General features: G+C 36.5%; 1 long non-coding RNA gene across 1 annotated transcript; it reads right to left on the reverse strand.

Moving 5' to 3' along the window:
- Positions 1-403: 403 nt before the first annotated feature.
- On the reverse strand, positions 404-1,661 carry LOC113297839. The gene is made up of 2 exons (XR_003333760.1): positions 1,463-1,661; positions 404-1,250 (listed from the first exon to the last, which is right to left on the reverse strand). It is a non-coding gene; the product is annotated as an uncharacterized LOC113297839 (long non-coding RNA).
- Positions 1,662-14,556: the final 12,895 nt, after the last annotated feature.

Raw genomic sequence — 14,556 nt, forward strand, 5'->3', positions numbered from 1 at the left:
TAGCAGCATCCGAAAATTTAAGATGAACAAAATCTAAACGACCAATCAGTGAATATTTTCAAGCTTCATACCGTAAATCATCTTTCTCATTCATCAAATTAATCGATGGATGAATTTCAAGAGTTTTTGAGAGATCTACAATTACAGAAGGCATTGTAGACCTAACGAAAGTTTTCAACAGCTAATATTTGAAAAACAAGAGCAGGAACCGGGAAACTAACCAAAAATAAAAATGAAGATGATTGAAACACCAATCATTAGTGACGAAAAGAAACGAAAACACCTGGAAACGGATTGATTGCCTCGAAAAACGATGAAGATTCGAAGAAAAATGGAAACCGAGTTGAGCGCCCGAGTTGCAGAGCGTGAATCGGTCAGCCAATCTGATCCATGGGAATGTATCTCATCAATTATAATTATAATTATGTAATTAAACTTGCAGCTAACCAAAAAATTATGTAATTCCATAGTTCTGGGTATCGGTTAACAAGCATTCATTCAATTATACAAACCAATGGAAGAAACATCAATCTTCTCCATGGTTTTTCTCGCCTAAAACTAAGTCAAAATCAATTCAAACTGTAATAACCAGATCAAGCAATAGTTGTAGCTGCTTTGCTGCACCAACCCACTCATTCTACCTGCTCTAACAATCGATCCACCAACACCATTCTCCAAATACCGAAAGCAGCACCATATGCAAGTCAAGTTCACCGTTACCTGCAACTCCTTCTGTAACTTATTGCCTGCACAAGAGTTGCATCTGACCCATTCACCTTTGTTGCTTCAATAACTCACAGCCAATACCATAAGTTATTATCTTGATCTCCTTCATTAACAGCACAACATCAACACCATTACCTACAGCTCACTGCACTTCAACTTCATTCTTCCATTCACTGCCTCATGGTCTTTCCCTGTAAAGCATACATTCACAAACCCTTTAAATCTCCATCACTGCAATAGCAACCAACCACCAGTGCATATTTAATCCCTCCTTCAACAACAACCTTCTTCATGTTTTCTTCTTCAATTTCTGCTCAAACCCAACTCTCTTCTTCTGTAATTCGAGCAGCATACCACCACCAGTTACCTGTATCAGCAACTAACATACCATCACCAATTCAAGTTCTCCAGCTCAAACTCTACCAGACCCATCTACACTTTCCAATTAATTTGCTTCCACAGGTTGCTGTCTCGTCTTCACCAAACCAATATTTCACTGGTATACAATTACTTGCAATTAGTTTCTGAAATCAAACATAATTAACATATGCAATTAGTGGTGGTGTTGCTATTGTTGAATCACTGAAGAAAAAGACCCTAAATCAAACAAATCTCATACCCATCTCAATGACTGACCAAATCGAAAAAAACCCTAATCAAACATGCAATTAGACAAAATTAAACATAACCCAGATTGTATAATCGTAAGAGCATTGAGAAGATGCAATCGATTTACCTTAGTAGCTAGCAGTAGCAGATGAAAAACATAAGAACCCTAAACCAGATGAAGAAGAAGAACGTATAAGAAGAGGTGAACAGAGAAGAAGAATATGTAGAAATAAGAAGTAATGAAGCATGGTGAGACTCTTCAGTAGAAGGGAAGAATGCGATGGTGAGAATCGTGAGATTCTTCTTCGTAGTGAAGAAGAACTGAAACTGAAAGTGAAAATAAAAATGAGAAACAGATCGGAAATGTTCTTATAAACCTAGCCTAGAATGGATGGTTAAGATCAATCCATAAATTATAATCAACGACGCTTATTAACCGGGACTTTCAAGCCGGTACAGATCGGTACTTCCCCAAGAACCGTTCCATGTACCCAGTCCTATATCGGTTCTCATATTCAGTCTCGATCCCTATACCGTCTATACCGGTTCCGGTCCGGTTTTTCTGGTTCCAGTCCGGTACAGGGACAAGTGACCGGTTCTTGTACAGCCTTAGCTATAACTGTTGAGATTCTTCAGAAGATATTAGCCGCAGAGGACTCGGGCGGGTCGGGTGTATACTGAAAAACAAGCTCGAACCCGGGATTATCTTTCTCCTCGGATTTCCATATTAATATTCATAGATTTTTTTGTTTCACCTATTTGTCACCCACACTTTTCCTATTTACCACCTCCATTAGAATTTCTAAAGTAATCCAACTTTCAATTTCAGTTTTCCTATTTACCACCTACAAAAATCAAATAATATTTGCTAGATATTACCATTTTTATTTATCTTCTTCTTCGTAATCTCCATTTTCATTAAAAACCCATTAAAGTCTATTAACCTTGAATTAGAGCCAAATCCCGAATTAGGAATGCACTAACACCATGTTTGTTTACTCCTGACTCATCTGAGTCGTCTGGATCTGAATCATCTGGATCTGAGTGAAATCACCTGACTCATCTGGATCTGAGTCGATATGTTTGTTTTGAGTCAGATCTGACTCATCTGACTCGGAAATAAGTGAGTCAGTGGTTTGGTCCCATGAGTCAGGGGTATTTTGTTACCTGACTCAAATGAGTCCGAGTCAGGGGTTATGTCTGAGTCAGAGGTCGAGTCAGATCTGACTCAAAATGGAAAACAAACGGTCTGACTGCTGACTGGTCCGAGTCAGGGGTTGACTCAGATTCAGACGCCGAGTCAGCTGCAAACAAACAAGTTCTAAGTCTTTCAAAAACGACCGATTACAAACAAACAAAAAAAGGTTCAATCTATGTCTTAGTTTTCTGAAATATGTACTCGTTCATAACTCACTAACTGAAAGACTAGGAACCCTTTATATCTACCATAAATGGACGAGCACATCAAGATTTTGTCATTTTTCAATGGACGGATTACATTAGGTTATGAAGACGTTTGCATCTAAATACGAACAACTGCCTTGAAGTGGATTCAAAACCAGTCAAGAATAAATTATATTTAAACAATATATGTTCCAAATGAACATAGCAAATTTAGTTGGTATTTTTCTTTTTCTTGAGTACCATATTTCTATGGATGTATCAATCTACAGAAGAAATTAAAGAAACGGAAGGTGAAGTGGTAGTTGGTTAGCGGAGATGGAGAAGAAATATTGGTTTGTAATTTAGGGTTTTTGTTTTTTGGTTTAATAGTTGAGTGATTTTATTAGTGGGTGTAAACATAAAATCAAGAGGTAGTATTTAGGATTTATGAAAAATTGTATGAGTGGCAAATAGGATAAGTGGGGGTGGTAATTAATGCGGGTGGCAAATAGGAAAAGTGTGGGTGGCAAATAGGTGAAACCGATTTTTTCACTAGGTTTCCTTTTATATTTCCTTAGCTGAAAGTAGTAATGATAATTATAATAACTAGTAAAATCGCACAGCGATACACATGCCGCATTGCTCCTTGTTGTTCCGTCTAAACACTTTTCAGATATAACATCAAGAACATGTGATGCATATAAACAGTTCCGAAGAAGAAAAAAAAAATTTCATTGCATTCACTTGTTCCGGACAGATAAATATCAAAATTCAAGACCAATCAAACTTTTCATTCAATAATTTTTAGTAGTCATTTACATAAATAATTTCTACGGCTTCAATGGAGAGAGTTGTTGACTTCCTCCGTAGTGGTATCAATCAACTGTCGAAGTCGAGCAAGGATCGTTGACTATTATACGTGATGGTATCAATCCACTGCCGAAGGCGAGCTTGGTCGATGATTCTCCATTGCTTGAATTTCTGAGAGATTGACAATGAAATGCAAGTTGACAATCATGCAGCCACCCTACAATCTTCGCCAGCAACATCACTTATTCGATTTAATAGAAAAAAATGCATTCAAGTTCTAAATAGTATCTAAAACGCAAGACAATAAATTGACAGAAAAGTTCATAAAATGATTAATGAGGTTTGAAAAAGAAAAATATCTAATATGCTTCAGGGATGAGGTTTGCATTTTGTAGTTCATCCGATACATTATGACATAAATGACGATCTCTGAATTCGTTCTCTAAAAGCTGGTGTAACCCATATCTTTTTCTCAATACTGATTTGTTAGGAATGCATCTTAATTGTATTAAGTATCTATAAAGATTATATTTTTAAGTTTTTAAAATGGTAGTTACCTACTTACCTTTAAACTATTTTCTCATTCAACTTAATATTTGGGTAGGGTGGGACTTGAAATTTGAAAAATAATTCTGCAACCTGCAAAATGATATTGAACTATCAACTAAAGTAAAAGTCGATATCGTAAAGCAGTGAGTAGGTTATCCAACAACAAAAAATAAATAAATTATCTATTTCTTTGCATGTTCATAAACACCATTTTTTCGGTCAAGAATCTCAAGATACCTCCTTTAGTTGCAATACTTAACTGCCATCAATCACAGTCGTGAGGCCGAACATGAGTTCTTTGAGAAGAATATTCAGTTTATTCATGTCCGGTTTGTCGAAAAGATCTTTGCCATCATTTTTTTCTGCAACTAAAAATGTGGAGTGCAATCGTGTCAATCAAAAAATGTTTTCACTTTCTTGTAAACATGACGCTCTTCACCTTGTCTTTTTATCTTATTTTATGGAAGTTCCAGCTCTTGATGTTAAGCCTACTCGTTGAGACATCCATTTGTACTCTGTTTTCAAATCAAATCCAACACTTATATATGTCACTACAATCAACGAATACAACTTATCTAGACTCTTTTCCTTCGCAATTGATGTGATTAAAATGAAAACTAATCTAAAGAAGCAAAAGTTCGCGACGCCACGTTGTTCCTATGATGCTAACCTCTATGAATAAAAGCGTGAAGGGCCGATGAAACAAATAAAATAGTGGGTCCTGATCTTTTTTATTTAATTCTTCAATTACAACAGTACAATCTGGCTTCGCCAATTCAAACGGAATCACAAAAGACAAAGGCCATCTCTCCATTTTCTTTTCCTCCCTCAATCCCAATCCGATATGTAACCTATGCCACTGGGGATGACCAAGTTTCTAAATATCCTAATGCATAAAAAAAATAGTAACAGGTAAAAAAGCAAGGGTCTAACAACCACACCCAATATTTCGTTCGGCAATCTGTATGGACTAACTCCAATATAATTCCAAGAGAATCAACTAGACAGTCATACTCAATCAAGGAAAGATATCCAAGAGTTATATCTCTTTCTCAAATCAATCAACAAATCAACAGGATGGAATCCATGAACTGATTGGTATGAGAATAACTTGAACGGTACAAAAGACTAATGTTCAAGTGTCAATCAATTTTTATCAACAAACAAAGGATGGATTTACCAATTGATTGAACTACGCACACCATGTGATATTTCAATTATATAAACAAATATAATGTGGAAAAGAAATAACACAGACACCAGAAATTTTGTTAACGAGGAGACCGCAAAAGCAGAAAAATCGCGGGACTTAGTCCAGATTTGAACACCACACTGTATTAAACCGCTACAAACACTAGCCTACTACAAGTTAACTTCGGACTGGAATGTAGTTGAGCCCTAAATGTTAGAGCATGGCTCTGTCGAACTCGCAAGCGTTGCTATCTCAAGCTTGTTTTTCAAGGTTAGTTGCCAAAACTATAAGTCTTGATTTCTGGTCTACTTATAGCTATAAGTCTCTGATTAGGATAGTAAGTGTAGTTGAGCTTTAGACTCCACGTCGTTCATCGAATGAAGACGAAGAACTACTCAAGGGAACTTTTGGAACTTCATCAACAAAAGGTATGTGGAGACTTGAACTTATCTATCACTCAAAAGTCTATCTACTCTATCTCCTATTTGAAGACGAAAGTCGTATTGCTATATAGACTTCAATTATAAACATTTGCTATTTCGAGCCAAGTTTATCTCGCTTATCTATTTCTCGAAATATGTGTTGGTAAGCTTTGGATTTAGCCAAGTTCATATTTACTCGTGACGAAAGTCATGTTGATTATTTCAATAACTTGAATCGCTTTCATGCTAATAGTTTGTGAATAACAACTATTTTAACATCCTCTAAGAAAGTTTCAATGATTGAAATGAGAGTTTAGAACAAGTAACCATGTTTGGATATAAACATAGTGTGTTTTCACATTTGTATAAAAGTCCAAAACCAGGAACCTAAAGTATGCGTACCCGTACGCGTACCGGCGTTTGCTGGAAATCCGGGCAAGTATGCGTACCCGTACGCATACTGGCGGAAGTTTCACGTCCGTGAATTTCTGCTGGAGTTTGGAAGTGTGAATTGGTACGCGTACGCATACTGGCATAACCAAACTCGGTCCGGATACTTAGGTATGCGCACCCGTTTGCATACTTAAGTAGGTTACTTTCTAAATCAGTTTGCTCATGAACTAAAACATTTATATAATAAGGAATGCAATCTTTGCAAACCGTGGATATAATGTTCATGAATTGATTCGAGTGAATCAAAATCGATTTTGCTTCGATTGTGTCTTGTATACTTCTATGAGATCTAAGCAATTGAACAACTCTCTAACTAGTTTCATTTGAGTCATTTGAACTAGTTATGGTAAAGATGAATAAGGATGATATGAAGGTGCTCATATGGCTAACCATTGGTTAACTATTGTTGAACCGACTAAGTGTACACGTTTAGCTACGATTACTCAAACCTAAATGAAGGTACATTTTATTTGTGTATAAAAATCTAAGTTCGATCTAACAGTTGAAAGATATTAGCTTGAATCTAATCAGGTTTTCATCTAACGGTGAATATTGAATGCTCTGTTACCAAGGTAACTTAGGTTGCAAACCCTGATTTGAAATCTATATAAAGGATAACTCTAGCAACTGGGAAACCTATCCCCACACCTCATGTGTGATACTAGCTGCATAGCTAGAGTCGATTTTCCTTTAACCTTAGGTTTTTCACGAAACCCTGTAGGTTAACGACTTAAAAACTTCATTGGGATTGTGAAGCCAGACCCAACTATTTTCTCTGTAGTTGCGTGATCTGATCTTACTGTTTTCTATCGTGATTGAGTACAATTGTAAGATTGGCTTGAGATTTATGTCTCCGATAGGCAAGATAGAAAAGTAGTCACAAACATCTTCATCTCATTGTTTGTGATTCCACAATATCTTGTTTCGTTAATCGATTAATATTATTGTGAGGTGATTCATAATACTAGGCTGTTCTTTGGGAATATAAGTCTGGATTATCAATTGGTTCATGTTCACCTTGATTTATCAAAAGACGGAACAAAAACTCGTAGGTATATCTGTGGGATACAGATTTATCTATTCAATAGACTTTTCTGTGTGACACAGATTTGTTTATCAAGTCTTCGACTTTGGGTCGTAGTAACTCTTAGTTGCGGGTGAGATCAACTAAGGGAATCAAGTGCGTAGAATCCGGCGTGGTTCAAGAGGCGTAAGGAACGCGACTGTACCTTGATCACTGTGAGATTGATTAGGGCTCAACTACATTCCAGACCGAAGTTAGCTTTGTAGTAGGCTAGTGTCTGTAGCGGCTTAATACAGTGTGGTGTTCAAATATGGACTAGGTCCCGGGGTTTTACTGCATTTGCGGTTTCCTCGTTAACAAAACTTTTAGTGTTTGTGTTATTTCTTTTTCGCGTTATATTTTGTTATATAATTGAAATATCATAGGTTGTGCGTTGAATCGATCAATTGGTAAATCCAACCTTTGGTTGTTGATTGAAATTGATTGATCCTTGAACATTGGTCTTTGGTACCGTTCAAGTTATATGTCTTGTATTCAATCAGGCTCGCAAATCCTTATTTGTTTCATTGGGATTGAATTGAGAAATTGAGATATAACTCTTTGATATACTTTTTATTAAGATTGAGTCTGACTATCTAGTTGATTCTCTTGAAAGTATATTGGAGTTAGTCCATATAGATTGCTAAGCCAAATATTGGGCGAGGTTGTTATACCCCCGCTTTTTCGCTAACCAAGTCTCACACCGATTAAGGTACAGTCGCGTCTTTATGTCTCTGAATCCTAGCAGGACTCTACGCACTTGATTCCCTTAGCTAATCTCACCCACAACTAAGAGTTGCTACGACCCAAAGTCGAAGACTTATAAACAAATCTGTCTCCCACATATAAGTCTATTTTGATAGATAAATCTGTATCCCACAGATATACCTATGAAGTTTTGTTCCGTCTTTTGATAAATCAAGGTGAACAGGAACCAATTGATAATCCGGTCTTATATTCCCGAAGAACGGCCTAGAAATATCAATCACCTCATAATAACTTAACTATATGGTGGTAGAAGAAGTTATTGTGGAATCACAAAGAATGAGACGAAGAGCTTTGTGATTACTTTTTATATCTTACCTATCGGAGATAAATCTCGAGCAAATCTTAAAGAAGATTATACTCAATACGATAGAAAAAGTAAGATTAGAACACACAACTACATAGGAAATAGTTGGGTCTGACTTTAGAATCCCAATGAAGTCTTTAAGTCGTTAACCTATAATGGTTTTAGGAAAAACCTAGGTTAAAGGATAATCGACTCTAGTCGCAACTAGTATCACATGGAAGTGTGGGGATTAGGTTTTCCAGTTGCTAGAGTTCACCCTTATATAGTCTTCAAATCAGGGTTTAATAGCTTAGAAACCAAGCAATCAATATTCAGCGTTAGATGAAAAACCTGATTTAAGATTCAAGCTAAGTTTGCTTAAAACCAAAGCAATATCTCTCCACCGTTAGATGGTCTTAGACTGTTACACACAAATGAAATATACCTTCATTTAGATATAGGTAACCGTACCTAAACGTGTATATTGAGTTGGCTCAACAATAGTTAACCGAAGTTAGCCATATGAACACTTTTGTATTAACCACATTCATCTAACACTTATAGATCAAACATGATGATCAATCAAACATGAAAGATAATTAAATGAATCTAATTGTGTTACTCATAGAGTTGTTCAATTGTTTATATCTCATAGAAATATACAAGAAACAATTGAATCAAAATCGGATTTGATTCATGAGTGTAGAAAGTACTTATACAAGAATCAATTCATGAACATTAAGCCACGATTTGCAAAAATTGCATTCCTTAATTTATAAATGTATTTGTTCATGAGTATGAAATCATATTAAACCGAGTTTGCAAACGGGTACATAAACCTAAGTTCCGGACTTTGGTCTTGTCCAACAATTTGCAAATCGGCATGCATACTACCGTCCCGGACCATAACTCAGGTAGAACTGTTCGCATACTGGTATGCATACTTGGTTTCCACACTTTAATAGTTAAAGATGTTCACATACTGGTATGCAAACTAGGTTTCCGCACCTGAATCATACCACAACAGTTTGCATACTGGTATGCATACTGTGTTATATCCAGACAAAGGTTAATTGTAAGGGTGCACAGGAACCGAGCCGAAAAACCCGGACCGTGCCGGAACCGGGGGAACCGTACTTGGTTTTGTACCGAACCGAGGAAGGGGGTACAGGTACCGGTTCAAAAACTGAGAACCGTCCTCTAGGGGTACAGGTACACTTCCCTATTCATGTCCCGTACCGTCTCGTCCCGTTTGTACCGAATAATACTGACCATTAGATTTAGGGATTTAATCTGATGGTGCATATGTATTGCTGAACTTTGTTTTATATGAAAGTTCTATCCTTCGTTGCTTTCCTTCTTTTCCATCTCCAGTTTGTATGATGTATCTTGGGTAGGTAACCTATGTCCAGTTACCAGCCAATACATGCTTTTGTTTTTAAACTTGTGAATACAGTTACGACTTACGATGGGTTTTGAAATTCAATTGAATGATACATCCCTTAAAATGGCATTAAGGTGCACTAGTATATCATAGTTCTTTACTCCCTTGATCTACATTCAATTTGCTTGTGGATTTCATTAGTACTTATATAAATGAATGATACAACAGGAGGTTAATTCATGCATCAGAGTAATATGATGTCGTGGTGAGCCTAGTTACCTGATAGTCGATATTCCATGTATTAAAGTACGACATGTTGCCATTTATATACTTTCCGTTATACGCCTCATCAATACTGATATCCCCATTATAGTAAATACCAGTCCAACTGTGTCCTTTCCAAGTTTTCAAGGTTTCTTTGGATTGGAGAAAACTGACAGCAACAACTGAGTAGGATTCAGGAAATATGCAGGCATGTACTCGGCTGAAAAACTGACAGGAAAATTTGTCTGGAATTCTGACAGAAAGTACCGACTGGTACCGTTCTTGTCCCGAATGGTACCGAAACCGAGGAAAGAGGTACAGGTACCGGTCGAAAAACTAAGAACTGGGACTAGGGAGGTACAGATACTCGACCTCGGAAAGAACCGAGCCGAACCGCACCGTGTTCACCCTTAGGTAATTGTTTTAAACTCCCATTTTAATCATTGAAACATCCTTAGATGACGACAATAGCTGTCTCACACAAACTATTAGCTTATAAGTCATTTTCAAGTGATCGAATGATCAATATGAAACATTCTGAGTCGACATCAAATGACTCTCTCACACAAATCATGTAAGATGTTTCAAGGCAATTTTCACATGATCATCTTTTGACTTATTATTTGGTTTCCAACAAATAAAATGTTTCCAACTAAACTCGTCAAGAATAATGATGAGCGTAGCTAAAGCAAAAAGCTTCCAACACATATTTCGAGAAATATATTTGCGAGTTAAACTCAGCTCGAAATATCAAATGTGTATAACGTAAAAGTCTATATAGCTATACGACTTAGTCTCAATAGAAAATAAAATAGAATAGACTTCTGAGTGATAGATAAGTTTTAGTATACACATACCTTTTGTTGATGAAGTTCCTCCAAGGTCTCCTCAGTAGATCTTCGTCTTCAAGCAATGAACGTCGTGAAGTCTAAAGCTCAACTACACATTTTATCCTAATCTGAGACGTAACCATAAGTAGACTAGAAATTCAAGACTTATAGTTTTGATCACCTAAACTTGATAAACAAGCTTGAGATAGCAACGCTTGCGAGTTCGACCGAGCAGTGCTCTGACAACAGGAATAAAATTTATATACAGAGGATGAGGTGGCTTCTTAAATCGTATTCGTGTCGGCTCGTTGACAATATAAATTATTAAAATCCCAATTAAAATTTAGAGGAAAAAAATCCCCAATTACCCAATTAAAAATCCTAGATTTTAACATTTTAAAATTCTTAAACCCAAAGCCTCACAATATAATAAATGAAATTCATTAAAGAATACTGCTTCTGAATCTGAAATTCACTAAAAATTACTTACTTATTGTTTAGAAGATTTTTGACTGCAATTACAGATGAATGAAGAAAAACTCCTCGATAAACAATACCATATCCACATTCACCAATCACATTTTCATCTGAAAATCCATCAGTAGCATTTTCCTTACCGATTGTTAGAGGAACAATTAAGATGCTAATTAAATAATTTGGTTGTGAAATTGAATTTGATGTGAAGTTAGGTTAGCGTGCAACTGAAATTTTAATTGGAATTCTAATGTCAGAGAAAGACCATTGTGTAATGAAATTTTAGATTTAGAATTCTTCACAGACCAAACAACACAGAGAGAAAGTTGATATAGTCGAGTCAATAGATTGACTGACTTTGACAGACTTGACTTGACTGGACAGGAAAAACCTAAGAACAAAATAAAAACAATAACATGTTTACCACAGTCAAAATCACTCATACTATAACACCCCACACCCCCCATCTCCCCACCCCCTCGCGCAAGCCCAAGGGAATTTCAGAAGTAGTGACACTGAGCTTGTCATGTAAAAAAGAAAATCTGACAGTTGAAAGAAGCTTTGTCAGAACATCAGATATTTGGTCATCTGTCGAAATAAACTTCACCAGTAGCTTGCCTGCATCAACAAGCTCTCTCACAAAATGGAAAGCTATTTCGATGTGCTTCATACGATGATGAAAAATGGGATTCTTGGATAAGTAAGTGGCACCTAAGTTATCACACCATAAACAGGGAGAGAAGAAGAAGAAAAATTAAGTTCGGCAAGTAAGGATTGAATCTAGAGAATCTCAAAAGTGGCATCAACAATTGCCCTGTACTCAGCCTCTGTGCTAGATCTGGAGACTGTCTTTTGCTTCCTGGAACACCATGAAATTAGGTTGGGACCCATAAAATATCTAGTCCACTGGTAGAACGCATGTCAACAGTGCAACTTTCCCAGTCAACATTTGAAAAAGCTTGAATTTGTAAAGAAGAAGATGGCTTGAACTTCAACCCATGTGCTAAAGTCCCTACAAGATATCTCAGTATGCGCTTGACTTGGCACCAGTGATCAGTACTAGGTGCTTGCATGTGCTGGAAGGCCTTATTGACAGAAAAAGAGATGTCAGGCCGAGTAATAGTAGCATACTGAAGACCGCCAACAATGCTTCTATACAAAACAGGATCAGAAAATGCAGTAGAATCAATCACAGCAGAAGATGAAGGCTGAGTCATTGGAGTAGACACAGACTTAGGAGTAATCATGTTTGCCTTTTTAAGTAAGTTCAAGATGAATTGTTTTTGACTAAGATGAATACCCTGAGAATTATATGTAGCTTTAATACCCAAAAAGAATGACAAAGGACCAAGGTCTTTAATAGCAAATTCCCTTCCTAAAACAGGTAAAAGAGAGGAAATACTTGTAGAGGAAATGCCAGTCACTAAAATATATCATCCACATAAATTAACACATATAAACAATCGGTAGAAGTGACTCTAAAGAATAAAAAACTATCTATCTTTGATGCTTGAAAACCTTGAGCCAAGAGAAAAGAACTAAGCCTATCGAACCAGGCATGAGAACCCTGCTTGAGACTATACATAGACTTTTTAAGTTTAAAATATGATGAGTCCTATCCTTGTCAATGAACCCAGGTGGCTGAGCCATGTAGACGTCCTCCAACATATTGCCATGTAAAAAGGCATTTTTAACGTCTAATTGCCTAACACTCCAACCCTTGTACAAACTAATATACAGAAGCATTCGAATCGTAGTGGGCTTAACTACAAGACTGAATGTGTCCTGGTAATCAATTCTTTCAATATGATTATACCTTCTGGCTACTAGACGTGCCTTATACCGTTCTACAGATCCATCAACCTTTCTCTTTATCCGAAAAACCCATTTACATCTGATAATATTTTGAGAAGGATGAGGATATTCAAGTAACCAAGTGTCATTCTCTTTAAAAGCATGAACGTCATTAGTCATTGACCTTTTCCAAACTGGAATCTTGTTAGAAGAAGTAAAAGAAGTTGGAGTTAACTCAGTTTCATCAGAAGCTGTGGAAGCAACATAAGAAGTAAACACCTTGGGTTTGGAAATACGTACCATTGCCAGACCTACTTGTCATGGAGTGAGTGAAATCAGAATTAGAAATGAAAAACTTAGTAAAAACGATATCTCTACCTAAACTCATGTCTTCCATCATTGCGATATGTGCTCTTTTTCTGATTGTGATAAAGTTTTCTTACTTGAGAAATTTGATTGGTCTATTTATTTGGATGGTGACAAGGTTGATAGGTTTTGTATCTTTCACATATAGGTATTTGTTAATTGTTATTTTATAGGTTATTATGGAAGAGGTGGTGGTAGATGAAAATGGAATTCTCATTTCTTCCAAGACAACTCAACTTTGCCACATGAAGGGCGCCTTAATTCGTATGCATATCCCTTTCTCCTACAGAACCTGGAAGCATGTGCCAGACAATTACATAGATGATGTCTGGAGTGAACCACAGGTATAAACTTACCTCAATTTGATTTATGTGTATACTTTTGTTGACCTTACTTGAGTCATTAAGCCAAAAGCATTGTATTTCAGAGATCATATCAATTACCCGAGACTTCTAAGTTAACTGTGATAAAGGGGATATCTGATCCATGGAGGAGACATAAGAATGAATTACGAAAAGCCTATTATCATCCATATGATACACATGAAGAAAGGATTTTACACGTTCCTCCAAATGTAAAAGAAGATGACTGGATAATATTCCGTAACAACGAGAACGATGAAGAGGTGCAGAAAAGTAGATTGGATTATAAGAGGAACACCTCCGATCGCAAACCTCATATTTTGGTGAAAGCTAACCTGGTATGTATGTTTGTATCGACAATTTTATGTCATTGTAGTTAGCTGGTTTATAAATTTCAACACTTACCGATAAGGGTGTATATGTAGTTAACTGATTAATACTAATCGACTCATTGTATGGGTAAATTTAGGTTATGGAGAATCCTGGAGTGGGAATCACTACCTCTGGTGTGTGGGTTAAAACTCATACACAAGAGGGTGACAAGATTCTACCTTGTGCGCAGAAACACCATATGAGATATTATTTCTCATAGATATCAATTTATTCTTGAACTATACACTAGTTAGGTAATTTTATGTTTACAGAATATTATGCTCGATATTACAGGATGATCTTAAGAAGGCGCAACAAGAGATCAAGGAAAATAAAGATGCGGATACTCCTGTAGATGAAGTTTATACTATGATTAAAGCTTTTGGGAAGGATATAAGGGGACGGGTTCGTTCTGTTTGTGTTTTTTCTCGTACACCATACGATTATTCTGC

Source organism: Papaver somniferum, chromosome 7 (assembly GCF_003573695.1).
Source record: "Papaver somniferum cultivar HN1 chromosome 7, ASM357369v1, whole genome shotgun sequence".
Classification (NCBI taxonomy): Eukaryota; Viridiplantae; Streptophyta; class Magnoliopsida; order Ranunculales; family Papaveraceae; genus Papaver; species Papaver somniferum.